The sequence below is a fragment of the Pimephales promelas genome, chromosome 16 (genome assembly GCF_988280905.1).
Source record: "Pimephales promelas chromosome 16, fPimPro1.hap1.1, whole genome shotgun sequence".
Taxonomy (NCBI): Eukaryota; Metazoa; Chordata; class Actinopteri; order Cypriniformes; family Leuciscidae; genus Pimephales; species Pimephales promelas.
The window spans coordinates 5,731,142-5,755,731 of record NC_142784.1 but is presented as its reverse complement, the minus strand read 5'-3'; the positions used below and the strand labels follow the sequence as shown (position 1 = coordinate 5,755,731).

Here is a 24,590-nt window from a genome sequence, read left to right as displayed (position 1 = left end):
GTGTTCTACCTGGCAAACTAAAACTCTGTTGCTTTCAGTTTGGTCTACTGCCGAGGTTGCTGTGGCCACTGACTGTGTACGACATGTCTTTGACAACAGTGGATAAGATGGAAGCGTTGATAAGTTCATACATCAGGAAATGGTTGGGAGTTCCACGTTGCCTCAGCAGAGTGGGACTTTATAGTAAAGGAATATTGCAGCTGCCAGTCTCTGCTTTAACCAAGGAGTTTAAGTGCGCCAAGGTCAGACTGGAAATGGCCTTAATAGAGTCACAAGACAAATGTGTAAGGGAGGCAGCACCTGTGGTAAAAACTGGTAGATAAATAAAACTGATTTATTGAAAGATGAATCATCATTTGGTGCTACCAGAGGAAGGCGTCCGTTTAAGTCATGATGGAGAAGGAAGTAACCCTGTCACTGAGCCCATGCCAGCAACAGAGCAAGGTGGGTCGATACTTTGCCTATAGGCCAGGGGTTGGCAACCTTTTCGTTATAAAGTGCCATTTTAAGTTTCCAGATTTATCACTGTGCCACAACCCATATATATGTAGTATAACTTGTAGTAGGCCTATTTATTAAAGAGGTCATTTAATGGTACATGCACTTTTACAAGTTGATTGTACTGCAATGTGTGTCAGCACAGCAGTGCCTGCACACAACCATCATTTTGATAAAAATCCATCCAGTGTTTTTGTTTCTCCTTATATGTATTGCCCTGTCCCAAATCGAGCCGTTTCACCTAGTGATATCACAAGGTGCGTGACACCCCTCCCACGGTTTTTGATTGACAGCAGTGTTTCAACACAGACCAGCCCTGAGCGAGCTGTCATCATAGTCCGTCATTGTTGATACGCTGGATCGGAAAGGCCTGTTTTATGGTTCTGCGCCAAATCGACGGCGTACGAATGCTAGCTCATTTAAGTTTTGTAAGCTCAAATGGTCGACTTGCTCAGTTCTGTGATGTGCGTTCATGACTCCTGTTCGAACTCGTTTATCAAAATGAACGAATCTTTTTTCGTGTCATTTGGTTCATTCAACAAGCGAAATGAACAAATTGACTCTGGAAAAGATTCGTTCATTTTGATTTTATTTGGATGGCATAAAATAGTTTGTTGACAACTGCGTGGGGGGTGGCCAGCCAGCCTCTGTGATTATTGGCCAACCATGTTCAGCAGGACTCCTAGAACCTTCGTCAAACATGTTTATGGAGCTCCATTCACAAGAGTTGCAAAGACTATCTAAGCAGCGGGAAGAGAAAGGAAGTCTGGCACCACTCCCCGTTGACTTTTCTCTTTGGGATCGTTCTGGGACAGAGAGCCTTGAGACTTTGAATCGAGTTATAAATTGTGCAGAGGCTAGAGCACCTCCACAAAATTAATCCACCTCTTCTTGATGTGATAGTTTTTAGGAAATTTAAATAAAGACACCGATCTGTTTTATACATGATTGCATCCAGGTAGTAGCCTATGCATTTCTGTGTCGAAGGCATAGCTAGCTAGCATACTGTAGGCTGTAGTAACTAATAGTACTGACAGTAACTCGCGATTGAGCGGCGAATGCGAATGTGCTCTATTGTTAGGGAGAGATCAGCCTCAGTGCGTCATCAAGTAGGGGCGTGTCCACGAGCTCAGGGGCTCCAGTGCGTCATCAAGCCCTGTTTTAGCCCCGCCCAAAAAATGCTCTTCAACCCTTCCACTGCTTGTCGTCTAACTTCTCCCACTCGAACCTGAGAATCTGAGAAGCCAGTGAAGAGTCTTGGGAGATGGTACGATGGGGATCTAAAGGACACAGTTCGAGTGGGAGAAGTTAGATGACAAGCAGTGGAAGGGTTGAAGAGCATAAACAGTTGTGCTCTACCTGGCAAACTAAAACTCTGGTGCTTTCAGTTTGGTCTACTGCCGAGGTTGCTGTGGCCACTGACTGTGTACGACATTTCTTTGACAACAGTGGATAAGACTGAAGCGTTGATAAGTTCATACATCAGGAAATGGTTGGGAGTTCCATGTTGCCTCAGCAGAGTGGGACTTTATAGTAAAGGAATATTGCAGCTGCCAGTCTCTGCTTTAACCAAGGAGTTTAAGTGTTTAAATAATGTCTTTTCTGCCCGCAGAGTGTAAAGCATTACAGTGTTGGAAATGGCCAAATCAAAAACCATCACGTGGCCCGGCCAAACAATCACGTGGGCACTGTGGTGCAATAGATAGTGTGTCAGACTTCTAGTTTGCAAAATGAGGCCATTCAAAGTTGTGGGTTTGAGTCCCACCAGAGTTGAGCTTTGTGCCATTTTGTCAAGCCCATGCAGTACAGTGTTGCCCTCAGGTAACAGAAAGCTTTTGAGGCCTCTTGTTCTCAACGTGTTCATTTCAAATAATGTCAAAGTACTGAAAAGGCTTCAAAATGTTGTCTGTTTTGTTTAATACTACATTTGCTTACCAAAACCTCTTGGCTCTTGCACACAAGGACTGGCCGTCACCAGAGAGGCACCGCTGGGATTCAAACCTAGGATCTCCTGTTTACAAGACAGGCGCTTTGACCAGCTAAGCCACGGTGTCTTGTTGCTAAGACTTGTTAGCTTGGGACACTGTCCTTCAACAACAGCTCAGGGATGGTTTGCAAATGGATGCAACTGCAAAGGAAACCTCAGTTTCACCGTTTGTGGTCAGTTCTCAGAAAAGCAAACAATTGCAAGAGTTCAAGGCCTTGTGACACAGAAGGGCATCGTCAAAGGCACCACTTGGATTCGAACCCAGGATGTCCTGTTTACTAGACAGGCGCTTTAACCAACTAAGCCACGGCGCCTGCCTGCCTAGAGAAAAAAAAGATGCAAATCGTGGACCAGGCATTGGATAGCATGAACTAGTTTGTTGACAACTGCGTGGGGGGTGGCCAGCCAGCCTCTGTGATTATTGGCCAACCATGTTCAGCTGGACTCCTAGAACCCACATCAAACATGTTTATGGAGCTCCATTCACAAGAGCTGCAAAGACCATCTAAGCAGCGTTCTGCCAGTCCTTGTGTGCAAGAGCCAAGAGGTTTTGGTAAGCAAATGTAGTAGTAAACAAAACAGACTACATTTTGAAGCCTTTCGACTACATTGACAATATTTGAAATGAACACGTTGAGAACAAGAGGCCTCAAAAGCTTTCTGTTAACTGAGGGCAACACTGTACAGTATGGGGTTGACAAAACGGCAAAAGGTACAACTCTGGTGGGACTCACACCCACAACCTTTGATTGGCCTCGTTTCGCAGTCTAGAAGTCCAATGCGCTATCCATTGTGCCAAGGACGGCGCGCATACGTCTATCAACGCTATCACGAGTTGACCGAAATTGACCCAAAGATCGCAGGATCGAATCCCGCTCGTCCAAACTTTTACGACTAATGTTAATTATTAGGATAAATGTTATTTAACTGCACATTTAAGTCCAGATAATTCTGTCATGTGTAGAAATTAACATTTGTAACATTGGCTGGGCGATATATCGCACGATATTGTTATGCGCGTCTAATCAGTAAGCCGGTTCCTTGATTAGTAGTAAATCACCTTCACATGCTTTCAAATGGACGATATGAGTGTTAAATTAAAAGTTAATGAGATAATTAAGTGATTAATTTAGTGATGATTGAGAATTATTGAAGACACCCTATGATAACAAGCAGAATCGCTGAAGGACAAAATCACAAATTATAAGTCACCGTTAGATCAGTGTCTGCTTTAGTTGGGCTCTTGACACTTTTACTTTCACTTTAAATTTTGTTTGTTTGCTGCTATTGATTTATAGCAGTCAAATAAGACATCTGTGGTCTGATAGTGTTGATTATGTTATGACAAAATCATGCTTGATTTCTATTGAGGTGATTTGCTTCAATTTGTTAGCAACAGTTTTGTGGTTGTATTGGATATCTGTATTTGTCTTATAACTTAAATTTTTTAATATATATTCTGATCAAATCACTGTCATCTTTATTTAGAAACACAGATATCAATAATCAGCCTGTGTATCTCAATTGTGGTGAAAAAATTAATCCTTGTTGCCACCAATCACAACTCATTAATGGCTCCCATCATCGGGGGTGTAAAGTAACGAATTACAAATACTCACGTTACTGTAAATAAGTAGTTTTTTTTTAGAAATTGTACTTTTTTGAGTAAGTTTAAAATTGTGTAATTTTACTTTTACTTGAGTACATTGTGATGTATCGGTACTTTTTCTCCGCTATTTTCCTTCTGTTTGTGGCCGTTACTCGTTACATGCTTGTTTTTTTTAGATTTATATCTATCAACGTGATTGGATCGAGTAATCGGTCTCGTGACTGTCATCAATTCAAATTAAGCATAGAAAACTTACCGCCTATTCCTGCTGTTACTCGTGACTGCTGTGGATGTGCATTCATCACGCATCGATTCAATATCAGCGTCTTCTTCTAATATGCTAAGGTACATTTCACATTTCTGCTTAATATGATATTTATATAGGCTGGCCTGTCTACATGGCCTAACATTTGGTCTGAGGTTGGGGGAATTGCGAGACGAGTTCATAATGCGGTGAATTCCCGCTCCCATTTACTTCACAATCATAGAGACGCGCGTCACGATCTGTGCACTGCCGCGTCTCGCGCTCGCCATGCCGCCAGATTCAGAATCAGTGCACATGCCGTTAACTTGAACTGCATTACTTAATAAGAAATTAGCTCGTTAATAAACAGCGTTTTTTGATTGATCCATTATATGACCCGTCTTCATTTGGAAAGTGCACTTGCGCAAAAACATTTTTCATGCTGAACTTTTTTTCTTTTTTTTTTGGATGCATGCTGCTGATAAAACAGACAAAGTGTGTTTGTTTCTTTTGTAGAAGTTTCCTGGATATGACTTCCCTATTTAATGCACGATTTTCCTTACAAATTATATTATCAGCATTAATGTGAGTAAATGTAGCCGTGTAAAATGTAAGGGATGATGCCACCCTTCTAGAACAATGCATTTACGTTTAAATTGTAACATATTTAATAGCATGGAATAAAAGTGTGTAATTAGTGTTAGCTCACTATCTTAGCCTTTTTCAGTGCATTAGTTGAGGTAATATGATAATATTAGTGATTCTCATTTATCAAAACACTAACATTGGTACCGTTTTGGAGAGAAATTGGGTATTTTTTAATTTTATTTAACCCATCTCTTGGTGTGTAATGCTGAACTATCATATGAGTTTCTAAAGGTTTTTGAATTCTTTGCACAGTTATGAATATTGATATTTTATGTGCAACAATAACATGCTCAGGCCCAGTGGCTTTTTGCCTAATTTTAAATGCTTTTCCCCCCAAATAATATGATTTAAATGGTGATGAGTGTACTGATTTGATGCATTTTAAAAAGATGGATGATAGATATTCTTCAATCTTTCTTACAAAGAACAAATGTGAATTCCAGTATGTGCATTTTTTTTAATTTATAAATTGTAGTGTACAGTGTTTATTGTAAGGGTTAGAATCCGCACCTCAGTACTCACTACTCTTGAGTACTTTTAAAAAAGCTACTTTTTTACTCTTACTCAAGTAGTTTTTTGGACAAGTACTTTTTACTCTACTCACACTACATTTTTTGGAATGTAATGGTACTTTTACTTGAGTATGTTTTTTCAGTACTCTTTCCACCACCGCCCATCATGCATTGTGGTTTGAATAAATTATGATCTGAATTGTCTATGTAATTTACTTTTCATACTTGAATATTCTACTCGTCACCGTTGTTGAGAAGCATTGACTGAATCTTGAGGTCTGTGTGTGTCTAAAGGAAAGATTTTTTTTTTAAACAACTTTCGAGAAATCTGTCAATTATATTTAACATTCTGGACATTTATGCAGAATCTCAGTTATACACTAAGCATCAGAATAAATTATAGACATAAATATCGAATGATGAATGTCACTATATGATCAGCAGCATTTTATTATTGTATATTTTTGTTCATCTGACAGATATAACTCAGATGCAAAAGCAAATTAAAATATAAAATTTATATTATAAGGGTCAAGAGCCCAACTAAAGCAAACACTCATCTCCATAACGGTGGCTTAAAATTTTAGATTTTTTTTCTTGTGATTCTGCTTTAGGTGTCTTCAATAATGCTCAATCATCACTCATCTAATCACTTAATTATCTCATTAACTTGAACACTCTTGAGTGTGGACTCATATACACTCCCAGGTGTGTTAGTTTAACACGAGGTTTTGTTGTGACGAAGAGACGTAGTTCACTGACCAGCTGAGCCATATCGCATTAAATATCGCTGGCGATATGTGTTGTGTTCTCTGAAGTGGGGTTTATAAATGCATTGAGTTAATGTTCAGTGATGCATAGAGTTTGATTGGGCTGAATCATTTGGTTCTGTCTGAGGAATGGATGTGTTCATCTACTTGGGTCTAGACAGACAGTGTTATGGAAGTAAAGCTGACGATAAGTTGATACGACTCTCTGTGTCAGTGTGGTCATTATCAAACGCAACATTTGGCGACGAGGATGGGATATATTGCACTGCCACCGCCTGCTCCTTTCCTCGCGCTACCTGGTGAGCCTCCGATTCCCTGGACTCGCTGGTTGCAGTCTTTCGAGACTTTCATCTTGGCAGTGGGGCTGACGGATGTGAGCACAGCCCGCAAAAAGGCGCTGTTACTACACTGCTTGGGAGCTGACGGTCATCGTGTGCTGGGAACTCTTGAGTCGGGCGCCACAAGCGATTATGACACGGCCGTGGAACTGCTTACCGCACACTTCACGCCTACGCAGAGCGCGCTCTTGCGCCGTTTTCTGTTCCGCCAAAGAAAACAGCTGCCCGGTGAGTCAGTGCAACAGTACGTAGCCAACTTGCGGGGATTGGCCAGCACATGCAAGTTCGGTGCGTTGCAGGACGAAATGATTCGCGACCAGTTAATTGAACATACCAACAATGCAAAAGTACGTGAAACTCTGCTATTAGAACCGGATGATTTATCACTGCCCCGAGCGATCACGATTGCATTACAAATAGAGAGTGCAGCTGCATGTGCGTCAGCATTGACTAAACAGCAAACAATCACGGACTACCCAGCCCCCTCCCCCATGCCCACATCTATATTACAGCCCAATCAGAACGACGCATCGGCTGCAGCAGATTCCTCTGCAGTTATGCTACTGAGACGCCCGCAGCGGTCTCGGCCACGCCCACAAACACCAGCGTCGCGGCCCTGTGATAATTGTGGATCTTCATCTCATCAGTCTAGAGCGCAGAGCTGCCCAGCTCGTGGTCAAACGTGTCGTAACTGTGGCAAACGCAACCATTTTGCTTCAGTCTGCCGTTCTGCTCCAGCTGAGTCGCCCACTATCATTCACAATGTCTACTCTGGGCCAGTCTCATTTAAAGCATGCTCAGTGCGCCTAAATGATGTGTGTATCCCACTGCTTTTGGATACTGGTGCCAGTGTGTCTCTCTTGAACATGCACACATACGGTTGTTTTTTGGAGCACTGCCACTGTCGCCACCCTCTGCCTCACTCTGTGGCTATGGCGACTCAAAAATTGACCTAGTGGGTTCCCTGCAAGTGACTGTTGGGTATGGCACCAAATTGGTACCCAGTTTTACCTTCCATGTTGCCCGTCGTGGGGCCAATCTGATGGGTCTGGATTTGTTCTCGGCTCTGGGGTTCTCCCTGGTGGACACAAAGGGAGCTGCGATCCTGACAGTCTCTACGTCTTGGCAACAAAAATGGCCGTCTCTGTTTGAAGGCTTGGGGTGCCTCACTGCTTTTGCCCACCAACCTCTCTTGAACCCGGCTGTTACACCAGTCATTCAACCACTTCGCCGCATTCCTCTGGCTTTCCGTGATGGTGTCTCAGTTGAACTTAAGCTACTACTGGACTCTGGCATTATCGAACCAGTGGATGCATCGCTCTGGGTCTCAAACCTGGTGGTGGCTCAGAAGAAATCAGGGGCACTACGAGTGTGTGTCGACCTGCGAGCAGTGAATAAGGCAGTGATCCCGGACAAGTTTCCACTCCCTACCTCAGAAGAGCTCACTGCTCAGTTCCATGGCTCAACCGTGTTCTCCAAACTGGATCTCAGACAGGGCTACTTACAAGTGCCCCTCCACCCCAGCAGCAGGAATCTCACAGCCTTCGTGACCCATGAAGGTGTGTTTCGTTACACGCGCATGCCGTTTGGACTTAGCTCCGCCCCCAGCTGCTTTCAAAAAATCATGGTGTCGGTATTGGCTGGTATACCGGGGGTGGCCATATACCTGGACGATGTGGTTATCCATGGGCCTTCTACAGCGAGTCATGACGAACGCCTCAGCAGAGTTTTCGCAGCCCTAGCGGAACACAAACTAACCCTCAATGCTGAAAAATGTGTGTTCTCCTCACCGTCCATTGAGTATGTGGGTTTCCGACTGTCGGCGGATGGCGTCACACAGCTTCAGTCAAATGTAGACGCTATACTGGCAATTCCCGAACCCACCTCAGCTGCACAGGTTGCCTCCTTCTTGGGCATGACGGGTTACTATTTAAAGTTCCTCCCACATTATTCTGCTACCACCGCCCCACTACGGCATCTGCTGCGTAAGGATGAGCCCTGGATATGGTCACAGGCATGCTCTGAGGCGGTGCAGGCGCTCAAGGTGCAGCTCACTACAGCTCCAGTGTTGGCTCATTTCGATATCTCTAGCCCCACTTTGGTGACCTGCGATGCGTCGGCTACAGCCGTAGGAGCAGTGCTGTCACAGACTCAGCAGGGCGTCGAGAAGCCCATTGCCTTTGCATCACGGGCCCTCAATCAGACGGAGCAGCGGTACTCGGTGGGGGAACGTGAAGCATTAGCCTGCATCTGGGCTTGCGAGCGGTGGCACTTGTACCTCTATGGCCGCGCTTTCACCCTGAGGACAGATCACCAGGCCCTGACCGCACTGCTTTCTACATCTGGGACAGGCCACAGACCACTGCGACTACACCGCTGGTCCGACCGACTTCGCCAGTATAACTTTGACTTGAAGTTCACCCCAGGCAGAGACAATGTTGTGGCTGATCTTCTGTCCCGTGCTACTCCATCCCACCCTGTCATACACACAACCACCGACACGGACCAGGTGGAACGGGACATTGTTCAGATGTTACACGCACCCCTCCAGGCTGTCGTATCGTTACAAGAACTGAAGAATGCATCGGAACAGGACCCAATTCTCTCTCAGCTCCGTGTCTATATACTGAACGGTTGGCCTCATGAGATATCGGAGGAGCTTGCCGCATTTTCCAGAATAAAGCAGGAGTTGTCCTGCTGGAACGACACCTGTGTGGCACGCGGCCTCTGCACAGTCATCCCCAGCACCCTACGTGCACGGGTCTTGGCAATGGCTCACGAGGGCCACCTTGGTATTGTGAAGCTGAAACAGCGCTGCAGAGACCGGGTTTGGTGGCCGGGGATTGATAAAGACATAGAGGCCCTGGTGAAAGACTGTGCCGCCTGTCTTTTGAGCGGAAAGACAGGTCACCAGGCCCCCCCACCGTTACAAGCACTTGCTTGGCCATCACAGCCTTGGGATCACCTGCAGCTGGACATATGTGGTGAGATACAGGGAGTTCCTCATCACCAACGCTTCCTAGTGGTTGTCTATGACCTGCACTCGAAATGGCCTGAGCTTATTGCCACCGGCTCTGTGACCTCTTTGGTCATAATCAACTTTCTGGACTCTCTGTTCTCCCGCTGGGGCCTCCCAAATACTATCACTACGGACAATGGCCCGCAACTGATCTCGGCCGAGTTCACCACATACCTCAAAAACAAGGGTATTCGCCACATCCGCACGGCATACTATCATCCCCAAGCTAACGGTGGTGTTGAACGCTTTCACCAGTCCCTGAAAAACAGCCTCAGAGCACACCTGTTCCAGGGATGGACATTCTCACAGGCCATTCGCCACACACTGCTGCACTACAGGGCCACCCAACACTCTACAACGGGGGTCTCTCCAGCTTCCCTCATGCTTGGCCGTGAGCTCCACCTTCCCCTCGACAGGCTCAGCCCAGCACTGCCTCAGGGCCCACTACCACAGGTCAGGGCCTCAGTTGAACGCCAGCAGAGGCGGATGAAGCAGAAATTCGACCTCTCAGCACACGCAAAGGCCCCTGACATACAGGCTGCGGATTGGGTCAGGGTTCGCAGGCCCCACAGAGACCACAAACTCGCTTCATACTGGTCTTCCCCTCTCAAAGTTAGTCATCAGCTGGGCCCAGCCACCTTCTTGCTCAGTGATGGCACGCGGTGGCATGCAAGCCGTCTCCGCAAAGTACGGGCCCCGGCACATACGACAGGTGCCACATCTCAAGCCACACCCTCAGCTTGGCAGGACAACCCAGCGAGTCAGCCTAGACCTCAGATAGATCCTGCACAGGTTCCAAGCATCTCTATCAACCTCCCAGCTGAGATGTGTGCTTGCCCATCACAGGCTGCCCAGCCTCATCCTTGTCTTTCACCGCGGCCTGTTCGCACTCGTTCTCGGCCTGGGCACCTAAAGGACTTTGTGTCAACATTTCATGTTTGAAAACCTGTAGGAGGGGGGGAAATGTTGTGTTCTCTGAAGTGGGGTTTATAAATGCATTGAGTTAATGTTCAGTGATGCATAGAGTTTGATTGGGCTAAATCATTTGGTTCTGTCTGAGGAATGGATGTGTTCATCTACTTGGGTCTAGAAAGACAGTGTTATGGAAGTAAAGCTGACGATAAGTTGATACGACTCTCTGTGTCAGTGTGAATCAAACGCAACAATATGTCCTCGATATTAACGCGATATGGCTCAGCTTGTCAGTGATCTACGGCTCTTTGTAGTGAATGCCGCTCCATCTGAAAGCAGGTGAAGGAGATTTACTGCTAATCAAAGAACCGGCTTTACTGATTAGATGCGCCTAACAATATCGTGCGATATATCGCCCAGCCCTAATTTGTATATAATAATACAGTAAACAATAAAAATATTAATGATAAGAGGAAGAAGATTAAGAAGAAAAGAACAAAAACGTCCAAACCCATTATATTTTTTTATATAATCACAACAATTATTAAAACAGGTAATATTAATAATAATAGTAGTAATAACAATCCGCTACATAAATAACTTAAGGCATAACTAAACATAAATAAACTAAAATAAATGCTTCTCATCTATTATTATTTAATAGTAATAATGATGATATTAATGATAATTAGGTAAATAAATAACTTAAATGCTTCTCATCTATTATTATTATTTAATAGTAATAATGATATTAATGATAATCAGGTACATACATTACTCAAGGCTTAAGTTAACTTAATAAAATAACTAAAATAAACTGCAACCACCTGTTGCCCATAAATTAAAATGTGTATATAATTTTAGTGTAGTTGTTGTAGTCAATAATAATAATGAAAAGAGGAAGTAGATGAATAAGAAAAAACACAGAAACATCCAAACCCATTAAAATGTTTTAATATAATCACATTCCGGTACATAAATAACTTAAGGCATAGCTAAACATAAATAAACTAAAAAACAAAGGCTTCTCATCTATTATTATTATTATTATTATTATTATTATTAAAAATATATATAATAATAATAATAATTGTCACAGATAGCCTGTGACTTATGACTTTTATTTTGAAAGGACTGCTGAAGTACATGTACACCAATTAACAGTTTACATTATTATACAACCACACACAATCCAGATGCCGGCAAAATAACATCATATATATATATATATTGATGTGTGGTTATTTCTCTGTTTAGTTGGTGTAATAACCTCTGCTTTGTCCTACAGTTTTGTTTAAATAATTTTCTTTTCTTTTGTGGGTTGTTTTGTTACAATGCTTAATGTTTTCTCTTGTTTTGTTGTATGATTTAACATTCAAAGAAACCACACCAAATTCTTACAAATGTTAACAGTTTATTATAACAAACTAACATATACACATAAAATACCGTAGTACTCACATGGTGGGTCACTTCTCAACTGGCAAACCCATGTGCAGCGATGGCTGCCATTTTAAAGTCTTCATCTGCCCAGTAGGAAGGGCAATTCGGTGTGGTCAAAACAGCCCAAAACATCATTGGTGCTAAATTGCTAAGACATTTACTTTAAGCGATGCCTACGTAGGGCAAGATGCATTATTAAAGACACTTCTCATCCCATCAATGGACTATTTACTCTTCTCCCATCTGGGAGATGATATAGGAGCTTTCGCTGTCGTACGAGCAGATTTAGGAACAGTTTCTGCCCATCTGCGGTCAAGATGTTAAACACTACCTCTAATTTCTGAGACACTGCACTGAGCCCTGCAACTGCACTATTTATTTATATTTATATATTGTAATTATAACTTTTTATGTTTCTTTTAAATTATTACTACTGTTTGCACTTCTTTTTTTTTTATCCCTTTATTTTCAATTTTCATGAAGACAACCTACATGCACAATGCCACCAAACAGTAACTATACAGTAGTACGGCTAAATATATTTCTTAAGCAATATCATTGTACATGTTACATTTGGCTGAATACTTAACAGCTTTTTAGAATTAGAACAGCCCTCCCCCTCCCCCCACAATATTGCAATGATTGTAGAAGGTTTCTTCAAGTGCTCTACAAACAAAAACTTTTATAAATAGGCAAAGAATAAACATACACAGTTTTATCCAAGTGAATGGCAACAACGGGAATCAAAATAACATATAACGCTTGATCAATCCATCTGTAAAAATTTTCTTACTGGTTCCCAAATCTTAATGAAAATGGATAATTTGTCTTTTAATGTAAATCTCAGTTCTTCCAAGAACAGCATATTTCCCAATTCCCTAGCCCACATCTCAAAAGTGGGGACAGCATCAGCTTTCCACATTTGTAAAATAAGTTTTTTTGCCAACATCATACACAATGAAATGGCCTGTGTCTGATATTTATTACAAAAAGCATTCTCTGCTCCTAAAAGTCCAGTGCAAGGCTCAGGCTCCAACTCAATAGAATTTGCTTCAGAAATAAATTTAAATATACATTTCCAAAATTGCTGAATTTTACTACATGACCATAACGAATGAAACAGTGTGCCTTCTGCCATTTTACACTTATTGCATAGTGGAGAAATTGTGGGATATATTTTATGAAGTTTTGACTTTGAATAATGAAGCCTATGTATTACCTTGAACTGAATCAAATTGTGTCTAGCATTCACAGAACATGTATGTATGTTTCTCAAGCATTCATCCCACACATTTTCATGAATGCCAAGACCAATTTCCTCCTCCCAGTCATGTTTTATTTTCTCTGTGTTGCTATCCAGATTTTCTAACAGTAATTTGTAAAAGTTAGACACACTACCATTCGAACCAGGATGTACATTCACGATTCTCTCTAAGGTGGGATTCAAATTCAAAACTTCAAAGTTTGGAATGTGCTTTCTAACAAAGTCTCTAACTTGCAAATAACGGAAGAAGTGTGCAGAAACAAGAGCATAGTTCTGTTTTAACTGTTCAAAAGAGCTAAATGTGCCTTCTCTATAAAGATCTAGAATTGTTACTATACCCATGTGTTTCCATTGAAAAAAGAGCTTATCATGTAACCCCGGAGGAAAAGCATGATTATTACAAATTGGTATGTCCAGATATATATCTGGAATTTTCAAATATACCTTAATTTGTTTCCACACCTTAATTATATTAGAGATAACTATGTTTCCGTTGATACTTTTGGCGTCAATTTTAATGGGACTATTGAGCAGAGCCGTTAATGAAGTCTTATTACAACAAGCTTCTTCAATTGCTAACCATTCTGGCTTGTCACCTAACTCCACCAATCCAGATTTCCTCCACCATGCTAAAGAACATAAATTGGCTGCCCAATAGTAATATTTAAAATTAGGAAGCCCAAATCCACCTTGATCTTTAAGTTTGTTTAGATGTTTCTTATTAATCCTCGCAGTCTTGTTGGCCCATATGAAGCTAGTTATAATAGATTCTAGCTGTTTAAAATGATGAAGGGGGATAAAGAAAGGAATACATTGAAACACATACAAAAATCTTGGAAGTACAACCATTTTTACAGCATTTATTCTGCCTACCATGGACATGGGGAGTGTCTTCCAAAAAATTATATTCTCTTTAAGCTGATCAATTTTCTTTTTCCAATTAAATTTTAATAACATTTCGGGGTTTTTAGTGATCAACACACCCAAATATTTAAATGAGTTGTTTGCAATTTTAAATTTGGTACTAGCTAAATTTTTTTTATCTAGATCGTCAGAGACTGGCATTAATTCACTTTTTTCCCAATTTATCGTGAATCCAGAAAAACTGCTAAATTTTTCAATAAGCTCAAGTAATGGTGGAATAGACATTTCAGGGTTAGAAATGTACAATATAATATCATCTGCATACAGCGAAAGATGTTGGGGTCTGCCCTTGATCGTTATAGGTGCTATGTTAAGATGTTGCCTGATACTTGCTGCCAATGGTTCCATTGAAATGGCAAACAAAAAAGGAGATAGGGGGCATCCTTGTCGTGTGCCACGAGATAACTGAAATGGATTTGAAACGTCTTGGTTAGTTATAACTGAAGCTACTGGATGCGCATAAATCATTTCAATCCATTTAACAAATTCTGAACCGAATCCAAATTTCTTTAGTGCAGCATTCATATATTTCCACTCTATCTGGTCAAAGGCTCGTTGAGCGTCTAGTGAAATTACACATGTCTTTACGTTTTCTTTGTTATAAATTATGTTAAACAGTCGTCTCAAATTAAAATATATATGCCTATTGGGCATAAAACCTGTTTGGTCCTGATGAATTATTGAACAAATGTATTTTTTCAGCCTATTCGCAAGAATTTTGCTTATAATCTTAGATTCAATGGGAATAAGAGAAATCGGTCGATAGGAAGCCATCTGCTGTTTATCTCGTCCTGGTTTTGGAATTAATACTATACTCGCACGGTACATTGTTGGTGGAAATTTACATTGTGTTGTTGCATCTCTAATCAATCTTTGGATTATAGGAATAAGATTATTCCTGAATTTTTTAAAGAATTCAGCACTAAAGCCGTCAGGTCCGGCCGATTTATTATTGGGTAACTGTGATATTACTTCATTTATTTCTTCCAGTGTGATTTCTTTGTCTAAAAATTGTTTTGCTTCAGTGTTAAGAATGGGAAGGTCCAAACCAGAAAAAAAATCTTCTATTACTTCCGAGCTTGTTTCACATTTTGATTCATAGACTTCTCTATAGAAATCAGCAAAGCAACAATTAATTTCTTTAGGATCAACGATTATTTTCCCACTATCCGACTTTATTTTGTATATCGCACGAGTTGCCTGAGAATGCTTTAATTGGCGTGCAAGCAGTTTTTGGGGTTTATCACCTATTTCAAACTGCCTTTGCCTAATAGACACAAGTTGTCTTGAAATATTCTTAGAGAGAATTGAGTTATATTCGCTTCGCAGCGCAACTATTTTCTTGAGTATAGTCTCACAACTGGTTGATCTGTATTCCATCTCTAAATTTGTTATTTGTTTGTCAATATTATTCAATTTGGCTCTATTCTCTCTATTTTTTGCAGTTTGATATGCTATAATATCACCTCTGATAACTGCCTTCATTGCCTCCCACAGGACGGAGTCAGATACATCTCCTTTATCGTTGTTTTCTAAAAATAGTGTAAACTTGTTAGAAATATATTCACAAAATTTGACATCATTTAATAACACATTATCAAATTTCCAGGCATAATCTCCTTTACTAAATTGTATTCTTAAATTAAGAGAAACAGGGGCATGATCTGATAATAATCTATTATGATATTGAGTTGAAACTACGCATTGCAACAGTCTGGAATCTATTAGGAAAAAGTCAATTCTTGAGTATGCCTTATGGACTGAGGAGTAGAATGAAAAGTCATGATCCGTGGGATGCAAAGCTCTCCAGCAGTCGATTAGATTTAACTTTTGCATGTAATTGCTTAGTACCCCAGATGATTTACTAGTTGCGGTTCGGCGGGGATACGTGTCTAACCTAGCATTTAACACGCAATTGTAATCGCCTGCTATGATAACTCGTGAATGCATAAAGTCGGGTATGATTTTAAAGACATTTTCAAAAAATGAAGGGTCATCAAAGTTAGGACCATACACATTCACTAAAGTGATGGATAATGAGTTTATCTCCCCACACACAACTAAGTACCTGCCATTCCTATCCTTAATTGTCTGCTTATGTATAAAGGGGACCGATTTCTTAATGATAATTGCTACTCCTCTAGTTTTAGTAGAAAAATTTGACTGGTAGACCTGAGACATCCATGGAGCCTTAATGCTAAACTTCGCTGTACTTTTGATGTGCGTTTCTTGAAGAAAAACTATCTCCGCATCCAATTTCTTAAGATGCGCATAAACCTTTCCTCTTTTAACTGGACTATTAATTCCACGCACATTCCAACTTAATAAATTCAGTGTCCCATCACTGCAAGTTCTCACTCCGTTACTCAGTGTATTAAATAAAACGTGTTTTGCCTGAACACATTAAATAAAAACTGTATTAAACCTTCCAATTTAAAACATGTAACCTTCCCATGAAATTGAACATTACGAACCTTGTGTATTAAAGCAGATACACCCTCCCATCCCACCCCCCACCCACTGCATCCCATTCCCATACGAACATTATGGATGCCCACCCCAAAGAAAATAACATTTGCATCTGTCAACTCACCCTCGATGCCACCTGGCATTCTTCCGTTAATATAACCCACCACTCATCTTAGCAAATACAACAAAAACAATACCTTGTAGTCTTTTCAATATATCAAATGGAATTATTTAAGCACAAGTCTCTTCTGACTCTGTTGTCCAACGTAGCAATTTCACCAGTTTTCCACCGCGCCCCGTAGAAATATTTCGGCCGACTCGGGTGAATCAAAAGTTTTCGTTTCTTTATCCCTCACGGTCACGATGAACTTGGACGGGAAACGAAATCCACATCTCACTTCATGCTGCCTGCATTTCTTTCGTATGTTGTCAAACTTCTGGCTCTGCTTCAAGATGTCCGCGGCGAGATCTGGAAAGATATGCATCGCTTTTCCATCAAATTGCAGAGGTTTCGATCTTGCCAGGCGCAGAATGCGTTCTTTCACTTGATAGTGATGAAGTCGTACAATGAATGCCCGAGAGCGGCCTTCTCTTATGGGTTGTGGCGAGCGGTGTGCCCTGTCAATCTGAATGGGTCGGTCGAAGTTCTCCTCACCCGACACCTGAGCCAGAAGATTGGTTACAAACTCAGTAAGTTTGCCATTTTCAGCGCCTTCCTTTATGCCGATAATTCTAACGTTTTGTCGTCGGGATCTTGATTCTAAGTCACAGGACTTTTCCTTAAGCTTTTCACATTCGGACTCCAGGTGTGCACATAACTTCTCCAGTGATTCGATGCGGGCCTCGTGAACTTTTGCTGCCTCTTCAGTCGTTGCTACTCTGGTGGAAATACTAGCAAGTGATACTTTCACCTCGGATAACGTAGATGAAAGGACATCGAACTTCATGTCGAAGGTGCTGCTCAATTTCGCTATTGCTTCCATTATGTCTGTGTTCGTCGGCACTGTTGCTTCAACGCTAACGTTAGCTTGAAGATTAGCCTTAGCCGGCGACGACTCGCGAACTTTATCTGTACCTCCTGGCTCCTCCGTATTCGATTTTTCAGTTTTCTTCTGCTTTGTCGGCATTGCTCAGGATGTTCAGAATTAATAACTTGTGATATTTAAGCGGCTACAAGGTATTTTCTCTGACAATACGACAGACTTGTGGAGAGCTATAAAAAACACGTTCACTCCATTCGGTGCCGGAAGCGCCCCCCCCCCCTGTTTGCACTTCTGGTCAGATGCTAACTATGTTTCGTTGGCTTTGTACTTTGTATTTTGTCAATGACAATAAAATGAATCTGAATCTGAATCTGAATTCCATTGTCAGTGACATCACAGGGGGAAATCTGGGAAACTATCATGTCTCTGGCATTTTTCTTCTCAATATGTAAGCAACACTTTGTAATTACTAATGTGATGCTTAGATTGTGTATTAATATCATTTATTTGAAGTATTTGTATAGTTTTATCTTACTTTGAAATTGTCATTTACTTCTACATGGGATGTTCCAGAAGTGGGAGGAGCCTAACTATATAAAAGGGCTTCTGGTAGCCATTTTGTGGAGTGTGTTTTTTGGAGTGTGGCATTACTCCTTGTATTTTGGGCCTTGATATTGGCATAGCTGGAATACAGACTGCTAGATTTGCATATTTATTTATATAGATATATATTTATTTTTGCCTTAGTTTGTTTTGATTTGTTTTTCATTGTATATATTTTTGCTGGGAATCACGATTTTTGCACCAAAATAAACACCCTGGACTGAATTATTCTACATCGTCATTGATTTTACACCTTCACCGCCGGTACACCTTAACAACAATAATAATAATAATAATAATAATAATATTAATGATAATCAGGTACATAAATAACTTAAGGCATAAGTTAACGTAACAAAATAACTAAAATAAACCACCTGTTGCCCTGATGACAGCTACTAACAGGATAGTGTAGTTTCTATCCCTGGGCCAAGTATTTTACTTAACTCCAATAAGAATTAAATTACCTGATACAGTATACCTGTCTTTCACTCCTATTCTAAAAACTGTACACAAATGTAATCGAATAAAGTAAAATGAAAAAGTAAAGTTTTATTCATTTTACTTTTGAAAAGTAAAATGAATAAAACTCAAATAAAGGTACAAACACAACACCCATTATCCCCATCCTACTCACACATGCATGCGTGCAACACACACAAACACACACAAACACACACCAACCATGTTTAATAATGATTCAAAAGGAATCATACACATAGTTTTAAAACATTTTAAAGATAGCTGCCATTTCAATTTTAAGAAGCTGGAGGGTTGTCACTTCCTGGCTTTTTTTTCCTATAACCTCGTTCCATCAGCACAGCCCTCCATTCATCATATGATTGAGTCTCAGACTCTTCGCAGTACCAGTTCCCAAAGTACTGGAGTGTTGGTGGCTTTCTCTCCTTATTGCACTTTTTGCAAAGAATGACGTCTGTCTTTCTCACATACTTTCTTGTCACTGTTCCAGCGCTCTCCCTCTTCTGTTTTCTCTTCCTATATTGCTGTGTGGAGTAAGGAACCCATTGACTGGATGTCTGTGTTTGAGCTGATGGTGTCATAGCTGAAGGTAAGAAGAACATCACCTGTGAGGTACCAGGCACTGTAGGAGGCTGCACAGGTGGTAAAATGAAAGGGAGAGAGACAGGTGGTGCTGGTGCAATAGGGACAGGAAGTCCTTGGTGTGATGGTGGAGCCTGGAAGATGGCCTGAGGTCCTTCATGGCAAGGAAAGAGCTCAACATACTCCCTAAAACTCTCTTTGTTGTGGGCATGTTCTTGGGAGTCTTTGCTGCCTCCTGTGGGGTCCCTCTTCATAGCTGCCACCAGGTAAGCTGCATACCCCAGGGCATTTTCAGCCACCCACTTGAATGTTTGCCCTCGAAATACACCAAACTGGATTTCAAAGAAACCCAGCAGGTGCTTTCTGTTAGCTGGATCTCCATGGTGCTGACTTAAGCTTTTCTTGGCCTTGTCCAGCACTATGTCAGGGGACAGGGGTCTTGCGTAGGGCTTTCCTTTGTTGGCCTCCTTCACCTTTGCCGCTTCCATTGTATCAGTCAAATTCAGGCTGCCATGAGCTCGTCTCCTGAAGCGAGGTTCCATCTAAATAAAAAAAATTTTTTTTTTGAAGATATAAAGACTATAGAGAAAGAAACAGACAGATACATTTGGTAACACATTAGTTAATACAGCCATGCATATTATATTACTTGACATGATCACCTTGTAATGTTGATTATATAGGCTATTATGCTTTGTGTGTCTATATTTTTCTAACAGGCTTAAAGTGTTGATTTACACATCAGAATCTCAGAATGATCCCAGAGTAAGAGGTCATTTTTTCAATAATTATTATACCATTATTATACCATTGTTATACCACTACTTTCCCCTCTTTGAAAAGTTCCATCTAAATAAAATAATAATAATTTGAAGATATAAAGACTATAGAGAAAGAAACAAACAAACACATTTGGTAACACATTAGTTAATACAGCAATGCATATTACAGTACTATATTTAATCATGAACACCTTTTAATGTTGATTATATAGGCTATTATACTTTGTGTGTCTATATTTTTCTAACAGGCTTAAAATGTTGATTTACACATCAGAATCTCAGAATGATCCCAGAGTAAGAGGTCATTTTTTCAATAATTATTATACCATTATTATACCATTGTTATACCACTACTTTCCCCTCTTTGAAATCCTTTGCTCTATTACAAGTAACAGTTAAATGTAGTTAATGCATTCAAAATGTTAGCCTACTTAACGTTAGCGAAAACAAGTTAGTTTAGCGTCAAAATAAAGTAAAAGTACTAAAAGTAGAAGCATAATGTACACTATATATTAATTGAATTATAATTAGTGATGCCTTAGTGTAACAATCATTTTAATGTTGCAACAAGTAAAGCTGTAGTAAACTGTAACGTTATATACTTTGTTCTGCTTGATCGTTTTATCTAAATACTTTTTTAATTATGAATTGTATTAATTACTTGAATTATTAGCTAGTCTGAGACACAGGTTATTCATATAAAACAACTATTTGGCACTTTACTTTTATTGACAAAAGACTGACTTACTTTGCGACTTTTGATCCGAAGTTAATCAATGAATTGTCATCCTCTTCTCCGGTCCCAATTCGCAAGTCACAGGGGGGAGGTGAATCTTGACGTTTATTGGTCAATTCTTGGTTAGTTACTAAGCAAAATCATGGTAGCGATAAGAGCCGCGATTGGCCATAAGCGTACGAATCTTGGTTGCAGCCGGGAACGTTGATTGGCTGTCATAACCAAGAATAGTAGGAATCTTGGTTGCGGCGAGGAACGTGATTGGCTGTCATGGTTGGGCCACTTGATGGTTTTTCATCTGGGCATTTCCAACACTGTAATGCTTTTCACTCTGCGGGCAGAAAAGACAGGTGCTCTAGCCTCTGCACAATTTAAACTGGATTCAAAGTCTCAAGGCTCTCTGTCCAAGAACAATCCCAAAGAGCGAAGTCAGCTGGATAGAGGCACTGTTGGAATTCGAACCCAGGATCTCCTGTTTACAAGACAGGCGCTTTAACCAGCTAAGCCACGGCACCTTGTTGCTAAGATCTGTTATCTTGGGACACTGTCCTTCAACAACAGCTCAGGGATGGTTTGCAAGTGGAAGCAATTGCAAAGGAAGCCTCAGTTTCACCGTTTGTGGTCAGTTCTCAGAAAAGCAAACAATTGCGAGGGTTCAAGGCCTTGCGAAACAGAAGGGCACAGTCAAAGGCACCGCTGGGATTCAAACCCAGGATCTCCTGTTTACTAGACATGCGCTTTAACCAACTAACCCACAGCACCTGCCTGCCTGTGCACAAAAAAGATGCAAATCGTGGACCAGGCCTTGGACAGCATAAACTATGGGGTGGCCAGCCAGCCTCTGTGATTATTGGCCAACCATGTTCAGCTGGACTCCTAGAACCCACATCAAACATGTTTATGGAGCTCCATTCACAAGAGCTGCAAAGACCATCTAAGCAGCGGGAAGCGAAAGGAAGTCTGGCACCACTCTGTGGTGACTGCCAGTCCTTGTGTGCAAGAGCCAAGAGGTTTTGGTAAGCAAATGTAGTAGTAAACAAAACAGACAACATTTTGAAGCCTTTCAACTACATTGACATTATTTGAAATGAACACGTTGAGAACAAGAGGCCTCAAAAGCTTTCTGTTAACTGAGGGCAACACTTTACAGTATGGGGTTGACAAAACGGCAAAAGGTACGACTCTGGTGAACTCGAACCCACAACCTTTGAATGACCTCATTTTGCAATCTAGAAGTCCAATTCCAATTAAAGGGTCACTTCACCCATTTGCATTAAGCTTTGTATCTTTAGAAACCCAGTCATATTTTTGAATGGTCATGGTTTATTCCCTTATTTTCCCCTGAGATGGGAGAAATAAGGATTTAAGTGTTTTATTTCCTGCTTATCGTGACGTAAAAATCGTCATTTTGCGTCACGATAAGCAGGAAGTCACATTTCATTGAAATGTCAACAGACTACAATGATTAGCTCATTATTATTCAAGGGTGTGGCACCCACTCACCCACAGGCCTATTACAGATCAGTGGGTGGGACTTCACTTCACGCAGAACCTGAAATCAATATCCGCCATCTTGTTTGGAAGCTAAGCTAACAAGCCCTGTGGAGATATGAAGTTATGATAATGGAAGAAACTAAACATGATATGGAAGAAGAGGGTTTTTGAAAGTCTGCTGCTTGAATCCGATGTTCGTGGCTATCTTTACGAGCTGCGGTATAGTTTAGAGCAGCTGAGGCTGATGGAGGAGCAGGAGACGCCCGGACTGGGTCGAGCTCGGCGGCCTGCTGTTGCCTGTACTCTCGCTGCGTGTCATGGCCTACGGACACAGAGTCCGTCTGCTGCAGAGAATTTCAACGATGGCAATTTCTCCTGGAGGAAATCTCTGAATCAGACGAGCACACGGACGTTTGTGTTGTGATAGTTTCGCCTTCAGAACATCCAGGTATCATGCAGTAAATCACCATACAGAAATGAATACAAACGCGGAGTAATTCACTAACGTTAATGTGTTTACAAATGTAACGTGAACGGGGTTTAATGTTGTGGGAAGAAAGAGGCATGAACCGGCGAACATTTAAACATTTTAATAGTAAAATGAACAAATACAAAACGAAAGTAAGCCAGCGTTACACACAACAAAAACAAAACATAAAATCAGGCCTGTTTCTCTCTCGATCTGCCGTCGTCGCTCCCCATTTTATGCATTCGCTCCTTCTATTCGTGAGAGACGCACCGGCGCGCGCCTCACAGGTGTCTTTCATTATCACTCACGCCGCCGGCCTCGCGCAGCGCGCCGGCCTCTTACATCCCTCGCCCTTGATCATCCTGTTCGCCACAGCCAACTAACTAGACATTTTGTTTGAAATGAATTTCAAACTCTTACTCTGGTAACAGCTAATGTTAGCGTTGTAGACGGAAGAGTGTGTTTGCGTCTCTGTTTGCGCTGTTCCGGTGGGTGGGTTAGTGGGTGTGTCTTGCGGAGCTGTGCAATGTTGGGGAATTCTGGGAACTGTAGTTTTTTAACACAAAGGCGCCCCTTGGTTATTTTCTGTCTTTTCTCAGTCAAGAGGGCACCAAATTAAAAAATGATTTTACATATATGATCCACTTTCAATAAAGATTAATGTTGCAATGGGTGAAATGCTCCTTTAAGTTTCTCCAATCTTCCCAAAACTCTGGATTCTGATAGAGGGCCATGAGACTTAGACATGAGTGCAAAAATTGAGGCTCTAGCCCCTTCCAGAGCTGAGATATTGAAACTCAAAAATTCGGCCCGAAAAAAAAACCCGACAGTGGTACCCCTTACGTTTTTTTTTTCGGGCGAAAAATTAAGTTTCTCCAATCTTCCTAAAACTCTGGATTCTGATAGAGGGCCACGAGACTTAGACCTGAGTGCAAAAATGGAGGCTCTAGTCTCTTCCAGAGCTGAGATATCGAAACTCAAAAATTCGGCCCGAAAAAAAAAGCGACAGTGGTACCCCTTACGTTTTTTTTTTTGGGCGAAAAATTAAGTTTCTCCAATCTTCTCAAAACTCTGGATTCTGATAGAGGGCCATGAGACTTAGACCTGAGTGCAAAAATGGAGGCTCTAGCCCCTTCCAGAGCTGAGATATCGAAACTCAAAAATTCGGCCCGAAAAAAAAACGACAGTGGTACCCCTTACGTTTTTTTTTTTCGGGCGAAAAATTAAGTTTCTCCAGTCTTCTCAAAACTCTGGATTCTGATAGAGGGCCATGAGACTTAGACCTGAGTGCAAAAATGGAGACTCTAGCCCCTTCCAGAGCTGAGATATCGAAACTCAAAAATTCGGCCCAAAAAAAAAACGACAGTGGTACCCCTTACGTTTTTTTTTTTCGGGCGAAAAATTAAGTTTCTCCAATCTTCCCAAAACTCTGGAATCTGATAGAGGGCCACGAGACTTAGACCTGAGTGCAAAAATGGAGGCTCTAGCCTCTTCCAGAGCTGAGATATCGAAACTCAAAAATTCGGCCCGAAAAAAAAAAAGACAGTGGTACCCCTTACGTTTTTTTTTTTCGGGCGAAAAATTAAGTTTCTCCAATCTTTCCAAAACTCTGGATTCTGATAGAGGGCCATGAGACTTAGACCTGTGTGCAAAAATGGAGGCTCTAGCCCCTTCCAGAGCTGAGATATCGAAACTCAAAAATTCGGCCCGAAAAAAAAAACGACAGTGGTACCCCTTACGTTTTTTTTTTTTTTTCGGGTGAAAAATTAAGTTTCTCCAATCTTCCCAAAACTCTGGATTCTGATAGAGGGCCATGAGACTTAG

At 41.2% G+C, this 24,590-nt stretch overlaps 2 non-coding genes across 2 annotated transcripts; both read right to left on the bottom strand.

Annotated features, from left to right (window-relative positions):
* Positions 1–2,478: 2,478 nt before the first annotated feature.
* trnat-ugu (transfer RNA threonine (anticodon UGU)) lies at positions 2,479–2,552 on the bottom strand. The gene has a single exon. It is a non-coding gene; the product is annotated as a tRNA-Thr (tRNA).
* A 173-nt stretch (positions 2,553–2,725) lies between these two features.
* On the bottom strand, positions 2,726–2,799 carry trnat-agu (transfer RNA threonine (anticodon AGU)). The gene has a single exon. It is a non-coding gene; the product is annotated as a tRNA-Thr (tRNA).
* Between the last annotated feature and the right edge of the window lie 21,791 nt (positions 2,800–24,590).